The sequence below is a fragment of the Canis lupus genome, chromosome 1 (assembly GCF_003254725.2).
Source record: "Canis lupus dingo isolate Sandy chromosome 1, ASM325472v2, whole genome shotgun sequence".
Lineage (NCBI taxonomy): Eukaryota > Metazoa > Chordata > Mammalia > Carnivora > Canidae > Canis > Canis lupus.
The window spans coordinates 67,417,977-67,435,867 of NC_064243.1; the positions used below are offsets into that span (position 1 = coordinate 67,417,977).

The 17,891-nt window shown below is 36.0% G+C and overlaps 1 long non-coding RNA gene and 1 pseudogene across 1 annotated transcript; one reads left to right on the forward strand and one right to left on the reverse strand.

Moving 5' to 3' along the window:
- Nucleotides 1–2,565: 2,565 nt before the first annotated feature.
- LOC112643489 (pre-mRNA-splicing regulator WTAP-like) lies at nucleotides 2,566–4,158 on the reverse strand (annotated as a pseudogene).
- A 2,625-nt stretch (nucleotides 4,159–6,783) lies between these two features.
- LOC125755943 (uncharacterized) lies at nucleotides 6,784–17,074 on the forward strand. Its single transcript, XR_007413574.1, has 4 exons — nucleotides 6,784–6,875; nucleotides 12,522–12,650; nucleotides 15,465–15,531; nucleotides 16,991–17,074. It is a non-coding gene; the product is annotated as an uncharacterized LOC125755943 (long non-coding RNA).
- Nucleotides 17,075–17,891: the final 817 nt, after the last annotated feature.

Below are 17,891 nucleotides of genomic sequence, written 5' to 3' on the forward strand. Positions count from 1 at the left end.
CTCTCTCCCCATCCCTCACTTCTTCTCTCCTCTTTTTTTTTTTTTTAAGATTTTATTTATTTATTCGTGAGAGACACAGAGAGAGAGAGAGGCAGAGACACAGGCAGAGGGAGAAGCAGGCTCCATGCAGTGAGCCCGACGTGGGACTTGATCCCCAGACTCCAGGATCACACCCTGGGCTAAAGGTGGTGCGAAACCGCTGAGCCACCCGGGCTGCCCCTCTCTCCTCTTTTTCCACTTTGTTACACACCCTGCCAAGCATTTTTCATTTACTTCTAGCCGGTTCTGTGATCCTCCATTTCAGAACCAAGTCAAATGATAACAATTAGCAGTTCATGGCAGACAGAGATATTGAAAATATCAGATCTATTCACAAAGCCTGTGATTAGTTTGGTTCAGCCTCCTGTAGCAAGGTTGTATATCTTTTTGTTTATTTTTCTAGTTCCAAAACTTCAGCCTCTCACGCTCTTTTGCATTCATATTCCATTTCTGGTCAATGGAAATATTTATTTTGAGTTTGAAAGTGGCCATCCCATTTTGGTTCTCTATATTTTATTTGTCATTATGATGTATCAGGGAAGTTTATGAAAGGTGGATCCTTTGTACTTTTTTTGACCTGGGCATTTGTTTTTTCAACTTGATGTTCATTTTTCTCATCATCCTTTATTTTCCTGACCCATATTTTGTCTTATTGATATTGTGATAATTTTTGAACGTGGCTGCAGGTTTCCCAAGCTTCTTTTAAATTTGTTTAGCATCTGGCTCTTGAATTATGCGCCACTACCACTCTCTTCAGAGTCCTTCTATTAGAGTTGGAACTGCTACTGCGCCTCTTCTTGGCCCTCTGCACTTTAGTTGGTACTGTGTTCCATTCTTCTCCTGCGCTCTTTTGCTATGTTCTGCATATTCTCTGAATGTAGCATTTTCTTTCTTTTTCTATTAATCACCATATAGAACTTAGTTTAAGGGCTCTCGGTTTTAGCCACCTGACAATAGGGTCCTCAATTTTATGGGATGTGTTACATTAAGTGTGACTGGATCATGTGTCAGTTATTCTAACTTTGGCTCATCCATACCCTCGTGGTATTCATTCTAAATGCTGAGGCTTGCTCTTTGCAAACACACATGACTCTCTCCTTGCAGGCATTTTGTGTGTTAGAGTAGTTTGCTTGGCTCCAATTCAGTATACACCTAAAGTGCTGGAATGTTAATGTCTCCAGAAACAGTTCTCAAAGATACTGGATGAGGTGATGTGGAACTTTCCCAGTTTCCTTGCTTCTCGTTTGGGATAACCCTGAAGCATGTTCTCTACCTCTCCCACAGTTCCTTAGGAGGATTTGGTTTCAGTTGCCCACAGTGGTCATTTATTCATATTGCATCTTTTATTGGCTTTCTTTTCTCTCCACTCTTCTTATAAGTGTTAACCTGGATCACTTCCCAGACAAATCACTTTACAAACACTATTACAAACACTTCTGTCTGCGTTTGCTTCAGGGATAATTCTAACTCAGATATCAACCATCTTGTCTATATACTCTATTTACCTAGTGTTTCTCCATTCCTCTTTTATCTCATAGCAGATGTTGGCACACATTTTGACTATCCCTTCTGAATGTTTTAGTTTTCTCTTTATACAAGTGTCTGCTTTCTCTGTGTACTGAACTGTTTACCCATTCCCTAAGAGAAATCCTCTTATTTTTGCAAAATGTGCAAGATCCTAGCAGTGACATTTAGTAAAATTACCCCTACTGACCCCTAGGGCCTGATGAAGAGTTTCTCTCTCTCTTTTTTTTTTTTTTTTCAAGGCACATTTAATTTAATATCAAGAGTGCAATACAAAAGGCACAAATACAGTGAAGGAAATACATTCCCCTGTTAACACTAATGATAATGCTCTTTCAACATGCGCCTGTTGAATGGAATGGGGATTTAATTTCACTACGGAAAAAAATAACACAGTAAGTCTCATCATAGCCAATATCCTTATACAATCTAATAGTGAAATGAATGTTTATAATGCTTCAAACAGTTTCAACCTGAAGTTTGATACCACACTTTTATGTTTGTACAGTCCTCAGTAAGATTATCTACAGCGTTAGCAACCATTCAAAGAATAACCATTGATTAAAACCACATTGATTTAAGGCTCAATCAAGTAATACAGAGCCCCAAACTAAATGGTTAAATATATGAACTACTTGTACTGACATCTATTATTTAATTCTCTCATGACTATTAAGCTGGTTTTTAGCAAATAAACTCTTTAATTTTTTTTAATAAACTCTTTAAAGGCAAAATTCATCACTTTTGAGTTTTGACCCAGAAGTTCAACAATAATCCCCAAGTTCACAGTCTTATTGGCAAAACTGATAATACAGTGTCTCTAAGTCACTATGCTCATGGTTAAGAGCCATGCATATTCCATTTTTACATTTTACTGGAATTTTACATGTTCAATTCATGATTTTGAGTCTCTAGATTTTCATTCCTCCAAACTGTGTGCCACAGACTTAAGACTTCTGTTTCTCCCTCTATTTTCTTCAAACAGAAACATTGCTCAAGTGTCTACATGTTCCAAAAGGGGAATATTTTGGAGGGGGCCACTTCTTTGGAAGAGTCCAAGGCCACCAGACCTCTGAAGCAAGGCGGGGGGTGGGGGGAGAAGAAAGCTGAAACACAAGGTTCATCTCGTAAGTTTTACATGAACCATTACAAGCTGGATAGTATAAGGATGTAGCTGGTTTTGGCTTAAAAAGTCTGAGTCTTGGTGTGGAACGAGTACTTGGCTGTCCCACCACAGCTTTCTCATAGTGGGGCACTCAGGAAAGTCTTTTTTTTTTTTTTTTTTTTTAAGGAAAGTTGACTGGGGAGTATGATTTGTCTACCTACCAGGCATCAACTTACAGGCACTCAGTTTGTTTTGGGTTGTTCCAGTTTGTCTTTAGTCTCTTCCAGTTCACCTTTCACTTTTAGGAAAAACAGTTTGATCTCTGGGCCTAGTCTTGTTGATCTCAGCTGGGCAGCACTAGCCTGCTGGACTCACTTGAGGAACTGGATTTGAGCGGTACACTATTGCATCTCTTGCTCCCTGGTTGCTAGTCGGGTTACAAGGATGTCTTCTCTAGGAGCAGGCCCTTGTTGTTGCTTTCGTTTTCCTTCAGACTCTCTTAACCCAGTTACATCATTAGAATTAAGATCTAAGTACTTGCCCTACAAAGCTTGGACATATGCTTCATACTGTTTCCACCTTAGAATTAACTCCCCTAGTGCCATAACTTTGAAGTCTGTTTGACTGAGTCAGACCTTTTTGGGAAGAGCTTCTTCATTCCCTGGTCATCTTGAATCCTTTCCAGATGGAGCCCACTGCCCACTGGCTGCCCAGGCTGCCAGACCGCCCTAGCCTGGGCCCCACACTCCTCCCCCTGCCGCAGCCCTGGTGCTCCCCTTTATTTGTGAGTCTCGCTGCCACAAAAAGGCACTGAGGAAGAGTCACTCTTTGATCAAAGTTTAGTCAGTTTCCTTTGAATCCTTTTCCCAAATAGGCCTTCACTTTGGACTTCTGTGTTCTTTGCCTTGCCCAATGTTAGCAAGAACTTTACTAAGTTCAATTAGCCAAAATCCTCTACCTTTGCTCTCTGATCAGGATCTTCATCCTCACCACCCCCCAGGTAAAGTCTTGATCACCATGGCCTGCCTTCAATAAAAATTCTGTTTGGTCAGCTTAGCTAGAATCCCCCCTTATGTAAGCCTCATGTTCCCTCTTAGTAAATTTCTATCCAGAGGATCTCCCTCCCCTCACTCCACCCTTACTCCTTAGCTATAAATTTTTATTTTTCTTTGTCGTATTTAGAATTGAGCCCAGTTCTATACTGTAGTCTTTTTCTCTTTATTGTGTTAGTCCTGAATAATGGCTTTTTCTACTGCTTTAATTGCTGGCTAGCTCTGTTTCTCTTTGAAATTCTTTGAAAGGGTCTTCATTTTGGTCTTCCTTATTTTTCCTTCAAAATATTAAAAAGCTCCTAAAACAACAACAACAACAACAACAACAACAAAAACTAAATTCACAGCTTTGTCTTTACAACCAATGTTGCAGTTTGGAGCAGGTACAGCCAAGCCTATAACATTCTCTTCCAAAATGGATTGTATGAGTTGGTACATTTTGTACCAGCAAAGGTATAATTTCATGGTATGTTTAGGGGATAGAAGACTAGACCTGCTTGATTTGAGAATTTAAGAGTAGAGTGGTGGATGCTATGACTGAATGCTGGGTTTATGGGGGTCAGAGGCAGTGATGTCTTACAGGACTACTATTTCTCTTTCTCTTTTTCCTCTTCCTCCTCTCATAGAGTGATAAAATAATTGCTTAATGGGTAAAATGATAAATCTTTGTGAATGTGTTCTGTAGATATAATTTTATAATGCCTACAAGTGGTAGGAACTGTCTAGTTTCCTCTGTTTTTTTTTTGGGGGGGGGGGTCTCTGCTGTTTCTATCTTTTTTGTCAGGGAAGTCACATTGATTTCTGCTATAGAAAGAGGGCAAGATACTGTCACAAACTACAGGGCAAGGCAATGTAATCTCAATAATCAGCTAGTTGAATGGATATTCTTCAAAGGCAAAGACATCACCATGCAAATTCACAAGCATTTAAACCCAAATGACTTTTAATGTTTCCCCAGTTGGCAATAGGCAAATATTGATACTGGCCACTAAAATCTGTAAGGCAGGAGATAATTTTCATGGCCTTTGAAAAAAAATGACTGTAGTTACTTTGTCAGTTCTTGTTTCTTTTTATCTCTTTGAATTGGCTTATTGTTTTAGGCTTTGTCCCTCACTCAGAGGCAATTTTTACAGAAAAGAGGCTTTCATTTGCATATTCTATTGAAGAATTTGAAGCATGTTTCCTTGGAAACTTCCTTGTCTGGAACAGTTATTTACATAAACAATGTTTTCATCAAAGTCAATGTTTCCAAAGGAAGGGAAATATTAATAGTTTGTCCCAGTTAAAGCATGAATTAAAATTAAAATATTTTTATGCTGAGGTTCATTATGATGAGCAGAACTTGGTAGCCTTCATCAACAACATAAAATAGTTTAAGAAAAAATAACTTTCCAAAGTGAATATTAGGTTACATGTTTTCTACATTATATAGTGATACCCTCCTACTCTTTCCAGGACTGGTGAGTGAAAGTTAATTGAAATTTTTCTTTAGTTTAAATATGGATATAGGAAAAAAAAATAGATACATATTTTAACATTTCACTTTAAATTAAAACAAGTGGGAAAAAAAAAAAAAAAAAACAAGTGAAGCACCTAGGTGCCATAGTTGGCTAAGTATCTGACTCTTGGTTTTGGCTCAGTTTACGATCTCAGGGTTGTGGGATCAAGCCCTATGTTGGATTCCATACTTTGTGTGTAAAGTTTGCTTAAAAGCATCCCTCTCTCTGCCATTCTTGCTTGTGTTATCTCTCAAATAAATAAATGTCTTTTAAAAAATAAAATAAATTTGAAAAGTGAATTTGTATTTGTTTACAGATCTGTTGATGGAGACCAAAACCTTCACTTTTGATGTGTGTGCTGAGAAAAGTTTTACTTTTTCTTTTTTAAATAAATATATCCATAATATACTCTATAATTTCCAATTTTGGTTTCCTTACACTTAGAATGAAAGCTCATGTACTTGCAAAAAATTTGAGTATAAATGGCTTCTAGATTTTTTTCAAGTCTGCCAACTTTTTGCAGTTTTCTTGTCTATACTTCATATAGCACAGAATATGTGTTAGTGACTCACAATTATGAAATCTTTCAAAGTATTTAACTTAGTTTACATGGCAAACCCATCATCAATCATATTTCATCAATTTGCATAAAGTTTAATTACATAATTGTAGTAACAAGTACAACTGACATAAACAATTTAGGAAATTCAAGTGAATCTTGGTAAGCACACAACTCTACTGGTGAGAGCATATGCACTTCAGAAATTTACCGATTACTACAAGGGGGAAAACTTTTATACCCTCTTATATTCTGAGCCTGTACCTAAGAATTAAACTGACACAGATTAACAGTAGAAAAACATACACATTTTATTTAATACCTTTACATGTACGTGGAAGTTTTCAAAAGAAAAATGAAGGCTTCAACAAGCTGTTAGGCCCAAAAACTTACAAAACTTTTTAAACAAGAAAAGTAATTTGGGGGACATGACAAGACAATGGGGCTTGTGGCTAGGGGCAAGTGGGACAATGGTATGACCTAGGAAATATGTGGGGGAAATTAATGGAAGAAAAACATTTTCTAGTAGGTTCTTATGTGGGTCCATTTTTATAAAAGAGTTATTTATTTATTTGTTTGTTTGTTTATTTATTTATTTATATAAGAGAGAGCAAGTAGGGGGAGGGACAGAGGGAGAGGGAGAGAATCTCAAGCAGACTCCCTGTTGGACTAGGAGCTGGTCTCGGAGCTTGGTCTCATCGCCCTGAGATTATGACCTGAGCTACAATCAAGAGTCAGGTGCTTAACCCACTGTGCCACCCAGGCGCTCCTATGCAGGTCATTTTTTCGGTGTCAACTCATAGTCTCTGGTGATAGGACTGTTTTTTCTCTTCCTGTTGTAGGGAGGTTACCTTTCTCATGGGAAACATTATGACCTGCTTTTACATAGAAAGAAGGAGGTTAGAGAGCCCTTCCTTCACGTGCTGTTTCTCCAGGGCTTTAACTCAAAAAAGTCAACATGCCAGAGTGGCATGTTCTGAGGTGGCATGTTCTGAACCCCTTCAGCCCTTAGGTGTACCAAGCTCTGTGCTTTGTCCTGGCGATACAAGAGGGAATAAAACGGATAAGAATCCCTGCCAGCATGAAGAGATAGATTAGTAAGTATACAAATACACAGTTTAGTAAATAACTATAGCCTCTTTCATGACAAACCACCAAGTTCTCTGCCTGAATACCTCCCCATATTCACCACATGCCCATAATCCTTTTCCCTGCCTGGTGTCCCTGACATGGAAGTTGAAAGCTATTACTGTGGCCCTTCACCCAGTCAATGTAGTCAAAGGGCTCTTCTCCAGTATTAACTTTCCGAAGTTGGAAAAGATGATCTGACTGAAGATGTGACCAGTCTTTTCACTCACCTTCTCCATCCACCATGACCTCCTTTTTTTTTTTTTTTTTTTTTCAAACTTTGGGGAAGGTAGGTAGAACTTGGCTGATGCTTTTCTCCAGCGCGAGCTCTTTGAGCAGAAGTGTAAGGCTGCTTACAGAGTAGTTGATAGTATTCAAGATGCGGTGGGCATTAGTCAGTATTATCATAGTAGGACTGGACAGAGTACTTTACTCTTGTCAAGTAGACTGAATCTTCCTCATGTACTTGTTATTACATCATGATTTAGGGGCCCAGGAATGCAGTCAAGTAGGCCATCATTTTTTTCTAACTACTACACTGAAACTGTTTTATTCCAGGAAATATAAATGCTGCCTTTACCCTCTTTTGATATATCAGTATTATTTTATCAAAAAGCTATATATTTAGTGTATCAAAAAATATTCTTAAGTGGGGAGTTGGGGCAGAGGGAAAGGCAGAGACAAAATCCAAAGCAGGCTCCATGCTTAGCATAGAGCCCAAGGCGGAATTTGATCTTACAACCCTGAGATTATGATCTGAGCAGAAATCAAGAGTTGGATGCTCAACCAACTGAGCCACCCAGGTGCCCCTCAAAAAGCAATATGTTAAAAATAAAGAATATATTTACTTATAACTATTTTTGTCAGTGCCACAAACCACCTTTCCCAAACTTTATTTTCAATGACTTGTTTCAAGTTACATCTTTTCAGTACTTCCCTTTTATCACATATTATGTCATAGTACTTCAGAAATAAGTTATAAAGAAATATAGAAAAAAATATGTTTGGATTATTTTACCTTGTAAAAAAAAAGAAATGGGAGAACTAAGGCTCTTTTCAAGTAAACACTAATGCTAAACATATATATAATGTGATAATGTATCCATTAGAATACTTCCCCTGTGTCAATAAATAAAACTGTTTTTCAACTTTGCCTCTTCCTGTTTTTTTGTTTTTTTACCAAAACAAACTCAGCCTAATTGTAGTTTTTCCTTTTGTTGCTATTGTGTTTTGTTATGGAGCAATTTTAGGCAAAGCAGAATCAATTGTATGTATGGGAATTAAGTGATAGAGAGAGCTTAGATTCCAAAAGAAACAGATATAACATGCCGAGTGAGGTCATCGATTTTTTTGAAAGGGTTGGAGACTGATTTGGGGCGGTTTTAATTTTCCTGGTTTTCAGAAAATAGTTTTGATATGTTTTCAAGTTGAAGCTAAACTTTTTATTCAAGTCCTAAACACTAAGAGACAGACAAGAGTCTAAGCATTCAGGATACCGCAGTGAGTAACACAACCAAGTTTCTTGCCCTCTCAAAGTTTACCTTCTAGGAGGAAAGATAAATGATAAAAAAAAATAAACATATGAAATGAGTAAACTATCGTGTATTAGAAGACAGGCACTATGGAGAAGGAAGAAGAGGAGAGTAAGAAGGATAGGGAGTTTGGGCAATGCTAGAGTCAGGGTAAGTCCCATCCGCAAGGTGCTGTTTGGGCAAAACTCTGAAAGGGGCAGGGGGTAAGTTTATAGGGATGGTGTAGAGAGGAAACTGCTGGAGTTTCTGAGTAAAAGTTCACCTGGGATGATGGAGGATAACAAAGGAACCAGGAGGCAGAGTTGGAGCATTAGAAAGAGAGAAGTCAGAGCAGTCAACATTTCAAAAGGATCTCTCTTGTTGCTGTGCTGAGAATAAAGTGTGTGTGGCCAAAGAATGACATGGAAAGAACAGTTGGGAGGCTGCGAGAAATAAAACAGATGAGAAATGAGGGTGATCCAGACCCTAGGTTTTTGCGTGGTAAGATTCTAATTGTATTTTAAAGACAGAGCCTGTAAAATTGGTACCATTGTTTTTTAGAAGTATTCTGTTTTGTTTTCTGATTGTTAACTTTGTATCCTGCAACTCTACTGAATTCCAGGTATAAAATAACTAAGTCATGGGGATGTAATGTACAGCATAGGGAATATAGTCAATAATATTGTAATAACTTCATATGATGACAGACGGTAACTGGGCTAATGTGGGGAAGATTTTGTATTGTGTAAAAATACCAACACGTGAAACTAATAAGATAGTGTATGTCAATTTTACTTCAATTAAAAAAATATTCTCTTTCTTTGCATAGGATGGAAATCATATATTGAAAAGATTCTATTAATGCTTAGTAGTCTTTCTAGACACAATTTATTACTCTTAACATGAGAAAAACTTGAAAGTTTATCTGGCTTATGCTCACACACAGAAATGTTGTTTTGTAAATGGGAGTGATAAATGATCAGAGATATATTTCACAGATTGCACATAGATTAGTTTTTAAGGCAAGCTGGGCTCTCTCAGGGTGTATCATTTCTCAGCATCCTAAGCATAAACATATCTACTAATTATAGAAATACCATAATTCATTTCAAACTTTAACTTAATATTTATTTTCAAAATAAACATCATAGATAAAAATGATATACATATGCATATATCACACTTATATTTACTTTAAAAAATTCCCGAAACAAATAATAATTCTATTTTTTCTCTTTTATCACCAACTTATTTGAAATGAGGAGGCTGACATTCTGAAGTGTCTGCAGATGACCTTACATTTTCCCCCTTTTCTCTAAGTGCCAGTTCTGGTCAGATATTGAAAAACAAATCAAGTATCACCAACCTATTTAACATTGTTGTCAAAATCATTCAGCTTCACATATAGCTGCTCTCTAGATCTTTGACTCCCAATTATGAGAAAGTATCTAGTGTTTTCTTTTTCATTTTTTACACTAATATCTGTTTTAGCAGCTTACTTTCTTTCTAAAAAATTGAAAATTATGTTGTAACTAGCTTATTGCCTTCTACTGACATAAAGACATATTGAAAATTTTTTGAGGTTGTAAGAAGTTGATGTGATAATGGGAAAACAGAAATGGAAATGATTAAAGTGAACATAAGAATAGGGAGCAAATGCACCATAGTGATAGAATCTAGTCATCTTCCTAGGTAGAAATCTGACCGTCCTGAACATCTTTTACATCAGCTTGAGTTTGACGGCCTGGGTCTTACCGACAGTTAAAAAATGTGAGTTCAGGATTTCAAAATTCCTTCAGTTTGAGTACTGATGACCTTGCTTTTTCTGGCAAAACCATTATTCTCTTTATTGGAATTTAGGCAGTTAGCTCTTCATGGACAATAAAGCCTTAAAATGATGACAGAAACAAAGAAAAAAAAAGTCTTTCAGTAAATATTCTCAATTTGATTCCATGCACTTAGATATTCTTGGTGCTGTATTTAGATCAACTTTGTTATCAGACACCACTCACAAATTTCTCTCTCCAGCCAGATCTTCCCCTGAATATCAGCCTGTATTTCTATCTGCCTCCAATTAATGAATTTCAAACTGAACTCCCAATCTGGCCTCCTTCCCCAACCTTACTCTACCTAAACTCCATTAAAGTCATATATGTCTTAATTGATAGCACTTAATCCTTCCCATTTCTCTTGCCCTCAAATTTGAATTTATCCCTCATTCTCCTCTCCTTTATTCCACATCCAGTTACCAGGAAATTCTGTTTGCAATAATTTCAAAGTATCTAATCACTTTTCTGCTTGAGACTAGATTGCAGCTAGACTTGTCTATAGATTAGATGTCAACAGACTTCTTAATGGACTTCCTACCTCTTGTCTTGCTTTTTCACATTTTATTCCTATTACAACAACCAAGTGATCCATTTAAAACATAATTTTCATATCATTTCTTTGTGGAAAACTCCATTGATTCACCACTTTGGACTAAAAGCCAGACTTCTTACAATGGCCCCTAAATACCTATATGATCTGGGCTACTCTTATGTCTCTTATACAGCAATAGTGTTCAAGGTCTACCAGGAGAAGGAGCACTGGTAAATCTAGATCTCAGATGGAAACCCTGAGTGGCTCACCCTAGGAGTGAGTAAAAATCGGGGAGTCTTGACAAAATGTAATTTAGACTCTACTTAGCTCAGTGTCTGATTAGATTATGATGATAGGGGCAGCCCGGGTGGCTCAGTGGTTTAGCGCTGCCTTTGGCCCAGGGCGTGATCCTGGAGACCCGGGATTGAGTCCCACATCAGGCTCCCTGCATGGAGCCTGCTTCTCCCTCTGCCTGTGTTTCTGCCTCTCTCTCTCTCTGTGTCTCTCATGAATAAATAAATAAAATCTTTTAAAAAAATTATGATGATAGCTATCCCATTTGGTAGGCAGAGATAATAGACAAAACTCTTTGGAGGAACTCTGAGTTATCTGAAGTCACTACAGTTTTTTTTTTTTTACACACAATTTGTGTCATTTCATTAGCACGAGGCATGTGATAAGATAGGATCATATGATCATAAGAGAAAAAAATAGTCAATAGAAGCAGATGCATAGTTGATCTAGCTTTAAAGTTAGCAGATAGGAACACTAACGTAACTATAAATAATATGTTCAATAAAATAGAGGATAATGTGTGTGAAAAGATGAAAATTTAAAGAATATTTCTATAGAATTAGAAACGGGAAAAATGGCATTTTGGGCTAAGATTAAGATAGGATTCAATGGAAAGTATTTGGTGTGAATCCTTGAAAGAGAAAGACCAACGGAGCTTTATAGAATACATGGAAACAATCTGGAGTTTTAGAAGTGGAGGAAATATGTGGCAGAGACAATATTTGACTAGATAATGAGTTTTCTAAAACTGATGAAAGACTTAAAGACTCAAAGAGTCTACTGAAAATCCCTAGCAGACTGTGTAAAAAAAAAAAAATATATATCATGCCCAGGCATATCATAGCAAAACTTTGAGAGCTAAAGAAAAATGAGAAATCTTAAAAGCAGCAAAAGTAAAAAAGACACTTCATCTTCAAAGACTTACAGCTAATTGTTCAGTGGAAATGATGGAGCCAGGAATCAATAGAATGGTATCTTAAAAATGCCAAACAGTAGGGAAAATGCCTATGTGAATTTTATATCAGGCAAAATAATCCTCCAAAAAGGTAGATAAGTCAGTAACATTTTCAGACCAACAGATAGTGGAAAGTCAGCACCAGCTGATCTTAATGAACAGAAATATTTAGGGAAGAAGTAAAAGAATTCCTGATAGAAATATGGAAACTCAGGAGATAAATAGGTGGGGAAATCTCAACATATCCTGTTCATACAAAATAACAGTAATGATCAATGAATGATGCTTAGAAAAATGTAAAGAATTAAAATATATAATAATACAAAATGTAAGAGGAGGTAATAATTGAGTTACATAGTTAGCAGTCTAGTTGTTCTAATCTCTTTCTCTAGAGCTACAAGCCAGATGACTTCCAACAAATTGATATTGACAGTTTTAACAAATATTTTATCATTGGGTAAATAGCCCTCCATCTTTTTCTCGTCTCTTATCAGCTTGCCCACTATCTACTGCCTGGTCCCTAAGCCACTGCCACTGTTGGGGAGCAAGAATCTCTGTCTCCTCAAAGGACCTTCTAGCTGGACTAAGAATCAAATTGGCATGAGACAGATTGACGGGAGAAGGTAAAATTTAGTAGCATACACATGTGGAACCCACACAGGCATGGAAATTCCAAAGAAACTTGGAATGAAGGAAAATGGTGCTTCTATAAGCTAAGGGGAGTGGAGGGGCCTAAGGATGCAAAGGGGAGAAGGACTATCAGAGTAAGATGAAAGGAGATGTTTGGAAAACAAAGGTTGTCCTATTGCGCAGTTAAGTTTCTCAGGTAAAGAGGAATCTATTAATAGCTCTTTTCCTGGTGCAACAACTGAGGTTTGTTGAAGAGCTTTTCCTGCATCTGCTGGACTTTGATTCCTTTTAACTCAAAATAATGTTTAAGCCAAAGTGACCCACGTTGGGGCAGCCTTTTTTGGGGCCTTATACTACACATACAATGTACTTCTTAAAAGAAGAGTCCCACTTCAGATTACTAACGTCTATATTAAGATAACATGAGATACTATACAACTATTTTATTAAGTCTTAAATTTAAATTCAATTAACATACAATGTATTATTAATTTCAGAAGTAGAGGTCAGTGATTCATCAGTCTTATATAATATCCAGTGCTGATTACATCGTGTGCCCTCCTTAACCCCATCTCCCCACTAGCAACCCCATTTTGTTTCCTAGAGTTGAGTTTCTTATGGTTTGTTTCTCTCTCTGATTTTGTCTCATTTTATTTTTTTCCTCCCTTCCCTCATGAATCTCTGTTTTGTTTCTTAAATTCCACCTATGAGTGAGATCACATGATAATTCTTTCTCTGATTGACTTATTTTGCTCAGCATAATACCTTCTAGTTCCATCCATGTCATTGCAAATGGCAAGATTTCCTTTTCTGAAGGCTGAGTAGTATTCCATCATATATAAATATGCTGCAGATACTATACAATTAGTAAAACACAAGCAAAATAAAACTTTGTTGATTTATGTAACTGAAAGTTCTTTTTTGCTCAGGTACTATCTAATACAAGTACTTTCAGTTGATAATTCATCTTGTATCAAGTGATTCAGGACCTCAGGCTCCTTTCATCTTATGTTTCTAGCATCCTTTAGAACCTCAAAATCCTCTGAATGTAGTTGGCAAATAGGAAAAAAGGGTATGCATAAAACAGAGCTGTTTCTCAGCTGGAGGTGACATCACTTTGACACATTGGTGTCATTGTCTAAAAGGTGGCAAAGAAATGGAATTGAGGACTTTGGATAGACAATAGGTTTCCCATAGTGACATAAAGACAGATGATAATTTTTTTTTAAGATTTTATGTATTTATTCATGAGAGACACAGAGAGAGAGAGGCAGAGACACAGGCAGAGGGAGAAGCAGGCTCCACGCCAGGAGCCCGATGTGGGACTCGATCCCAGTCTCCAGGATCACGCCCTGGGCTGAAGGCAGACGCTCAACCACTGAGCCACCCGGGCTGCCCCAGATGATAAATTTTTGTTGGACATTTAACCAGTTGTATCACAGAAGGCTTTTGAATATAACAAACAAAGCGTTTATGAGTTTATAAATAAAGTTCACCTGCGATAATAACTTTATACCACCTTCATAATTAAATAGCCTTGATGAGGTATCTTTAGTATGGGGATGGAAGTGCCATATATTTTGTGCCATTATGGGAACATTTCCAGTTAAATCACTTGTCTAGGAGTATCTATCACTAAAATGATAAGCATATGTTGAACACAATAATTCAATCTATTACATATCTGTTGAAAATGCATACATTTTACTGAGATATTTATGCCTTTTAACCCACCTACAATTTGTTCAATTTAATGAGTTAAAGACACTAGAAATAAAAAGAAGGTCCTGGTGAGAGTGTTTTATATGTGGTTCTTGTATGAGTGAGTCCTCCTTGAATTCTGGCTGCAATAGCAAAAGAATCCTGGTTATACTGACTTTTTAAGATTTAAGTTAGCCTTTCAAGGCTCGCTCCTCTTAAACATGGAAGGGTATACAACAAATAAAAATGTACATAATTAAGGAGATTGTGCTGAAATGCTTGATTCCTCAGAATCACTCATACTTTAACACTGGAAGAAACAAATGATACTTACGGTCCCCTCATCTGTGACCTAAGCCCATATCTCCAGAGGAGAGAGAGATGACTATTTTGACAATATAAATTCAAACTCATAGGCTATTTGCATATATTAGATACTTGCTGCAGTATCAAGCCCAATTAATTGGAGAACATATTTTGTGAAATGCAATAACAATATAGCACATAAAAGTGTGGTCTTATAGTATTAAATCTAAATTAAATATCAACTCTTCGTTATTCATACTAACCATTTAATATGGAAGCACTACTTTTTAGATTTTAATTTACAAATAGCAACATTTAAAACAATTACATTCATCCATGGATATATTTATTTGCAGCTCAGAATCAGATGAGATGGCTGTTTAGAAACTGCTCAATCTTATATACTGAGCTTATGCCTCCTATTAATTTGCTCAACCATTTAGATTTAATGAAAACCTCTCACCAGTTATCCGTTTTCAATATCCTTATTAAATTAGTGCTGAAAAATTGTGTCTATAAAGCAGTGGGTTCATTCACTCAAGTTGAGTTCTTGTTCAAAAGGCACCTTCCAGCATGACATAATAAAGACACCATTAAAAAGTTTTAAACATCATATTAAATGCTAATTAGATCTGATCAAATACATACTAGATTTTTATTGTGGCTCATTTTGTCCTTGATTTATTATTGAATATAGTAGTTGCATTTTTTTATACTTGGTAGCAAATGAATTGATGTAAACTTTATAATAATCATTAAGACTGAAATCTACCTGTTGATTTTTCTTTTGCTTGACACAGGGTTTTAATTTGGAGTTCACAATGGAGTTTTTTGAATGGACACAGTGGATGAAGACCTACCTGTGAGGTATGTAATTGTGTATTTATGTGTATATTTATTTATGAATAAATTTGACATGCAACACTGTATAAATTTAAGTTGGATAGCCTATTGACACATTTATATACTGTAATATGAATATAGCAATATTTATCACATTACATAATTATAGTACAATATCATTGTCTCTATTCATTATTCTGTGCATTAGATGTTTATGGCTTATTTACTATCCATTACAAGTTTGTTTCCTTAATCCCTATCAATCTTATCTCCTTAACTGCCATTGCCTATAACCACCATTTTACTCTTTGTTTTTTAAGTTTTGCTTTTTTTTTCTTAAGATTTTACATATAAGTGATATCATATAGTATTTGTTTTCTCTGACTTATCTTGCTCAGCATAATGTGCTCAAGGTCATCATGTTGTCATACATAGCAGGATATCCTTCTTCCCTATGGTTGAATAATATCCCATTGTGTATATACACTATATATTTTTTATCCACTTGTCTGTTTATGGTTTGGGTTGTTTTCATATTTTGACTATTGTGAATAATGCAATACATTTGGGAGTGCATATACCTTGTTAAAATCCTATTTTCATTTCCTTTGGGTTCATACCCAGAAGTGTATTGCTGGATCCTACTGTAGATCTATTTTTAATTTTTTGAGGAAAGACCATATTGTTTTCCATCGCTGTTAGACCAGCTAACCTTCCCACCAACAGTGTGTAACAGTTGCCTTTTCCCCACATCCTTGCTAGTGTCTGTTGTCTCTTGTCTTTTTGATGATAGCCATTTAACAGATGTGAGGTGGTATCTCATTAGTTTTGATTCACATTTCCTTGATGATCAATGAAATTGAACATCTTTTTCATGTGCCTGTTGGTCATTTTAATGACCTCTTTGGAAAAATGTCTATTTAACCATATTATTTCACTCATGTATGGAATTTAAGAAACAAAACAGAGGGTCATAGGGGAAGGAAGGGAAAAATAAAATAAGATGAAATCAGAAAGGGAGATAAACCTTAAGAGACTCATAATTATAGGAAACAAACTTAAGATTGCTGGAGGGAAAGTGGGTGAGCAGATGGGCATTAAGGAGGGCATGTGATGTAATGAGCACTGAGTGTTATATGCAATTGATAAATCACTAAATTCTACTTCTGAAACTAATAATATACTATATGTTAGGTACTTGAATTTAAATAAAATTTTAAAAATGCCTAGGGCCATACTACAATTTTCAAAAAATGTACAGAAAAATTTAAGACTTGCTGAATTCACAGTTAATAAAGTGTTTCACCCTAAAATGTCTGTTTAGTTCTTCTGCTCATTTTTTTCATCAGATTTTTTGGTTTACTATGTTAAATGAGTTTTTAAATAATTCTGGATGTTAACTCCTTATCTGATAAGTGGTTTGCAAAACTTTTCTCTCATTCTGTAGGTCATCTTTTCATTTTGTTAATTTTTTAAAAATTAGATCTCTGGTTCAATATTAAAGGATATAATTCAGGAACAGCTAGATGGAAGAGATGCAGACAGCAAGGTATGTGTTTGTTAATTGTTTCTTTTGCTTTGTGAAAGCTTTTGAGTTTGACGAATCCCATTGTTGGGTTTTTGCTTATATGTGCTTTTGTCATCAAGTTCAAAAATCACTGCCAAGATCAATAACAATTAGCTCTTCCATACACACACACACATGTATACACATATATATGGATATACATATTATTTGAGATACTAATTTTGTCCTCAGGGACAATAGTGAAAAATAATGTATACATTCCATTGCCAGAATAAAAAAAAGTTTGGTCTTCTGTAAAAACTATGCATTACTTGAGGGTGATGACTATATCTTAGATATTTTTTCAATATCTAGACTACCGCTAACTAGTTCTATGGCCTCCAGCTTTACTGAAGGAAATGAGGGAGAAAGCAGGGAGAGGGAAGTGAAATCTCGTTTATCACCAGAAAGAGGGAGACAAATGAGAGAGGCCTTGTAGCAGCCTGTCACGAAATCAATCTCCTCCATGAACATAGACTATCTTTATGTTTGTTTACCCTCATTTCTCTCAGATTACTTTTCAGTTTGTAGGACTGGCATATTTCATTTTGAATTTCTTCCCAAGTAATTGTGTTCTTTAATGCCTATATAAATACCTCCCTCTTTCTTTTTCTTTCTTTCTTTCTTTCTTTCTTTCTTTCTTTCTTTCTTTCTTTCTTTCTTCTATCTTCTTTCTTTTTCAAGTTTTTATTTAAATTCTACTTGGCTAAGTTATAGTGTCGTATCAGTTTTAGGAGTAGAATTTAGTGATTCATCACTTATGTATAACACCCAGTGCATAAATGTATTTTTAAAAGTTTCCTTTTACAATTTTTGG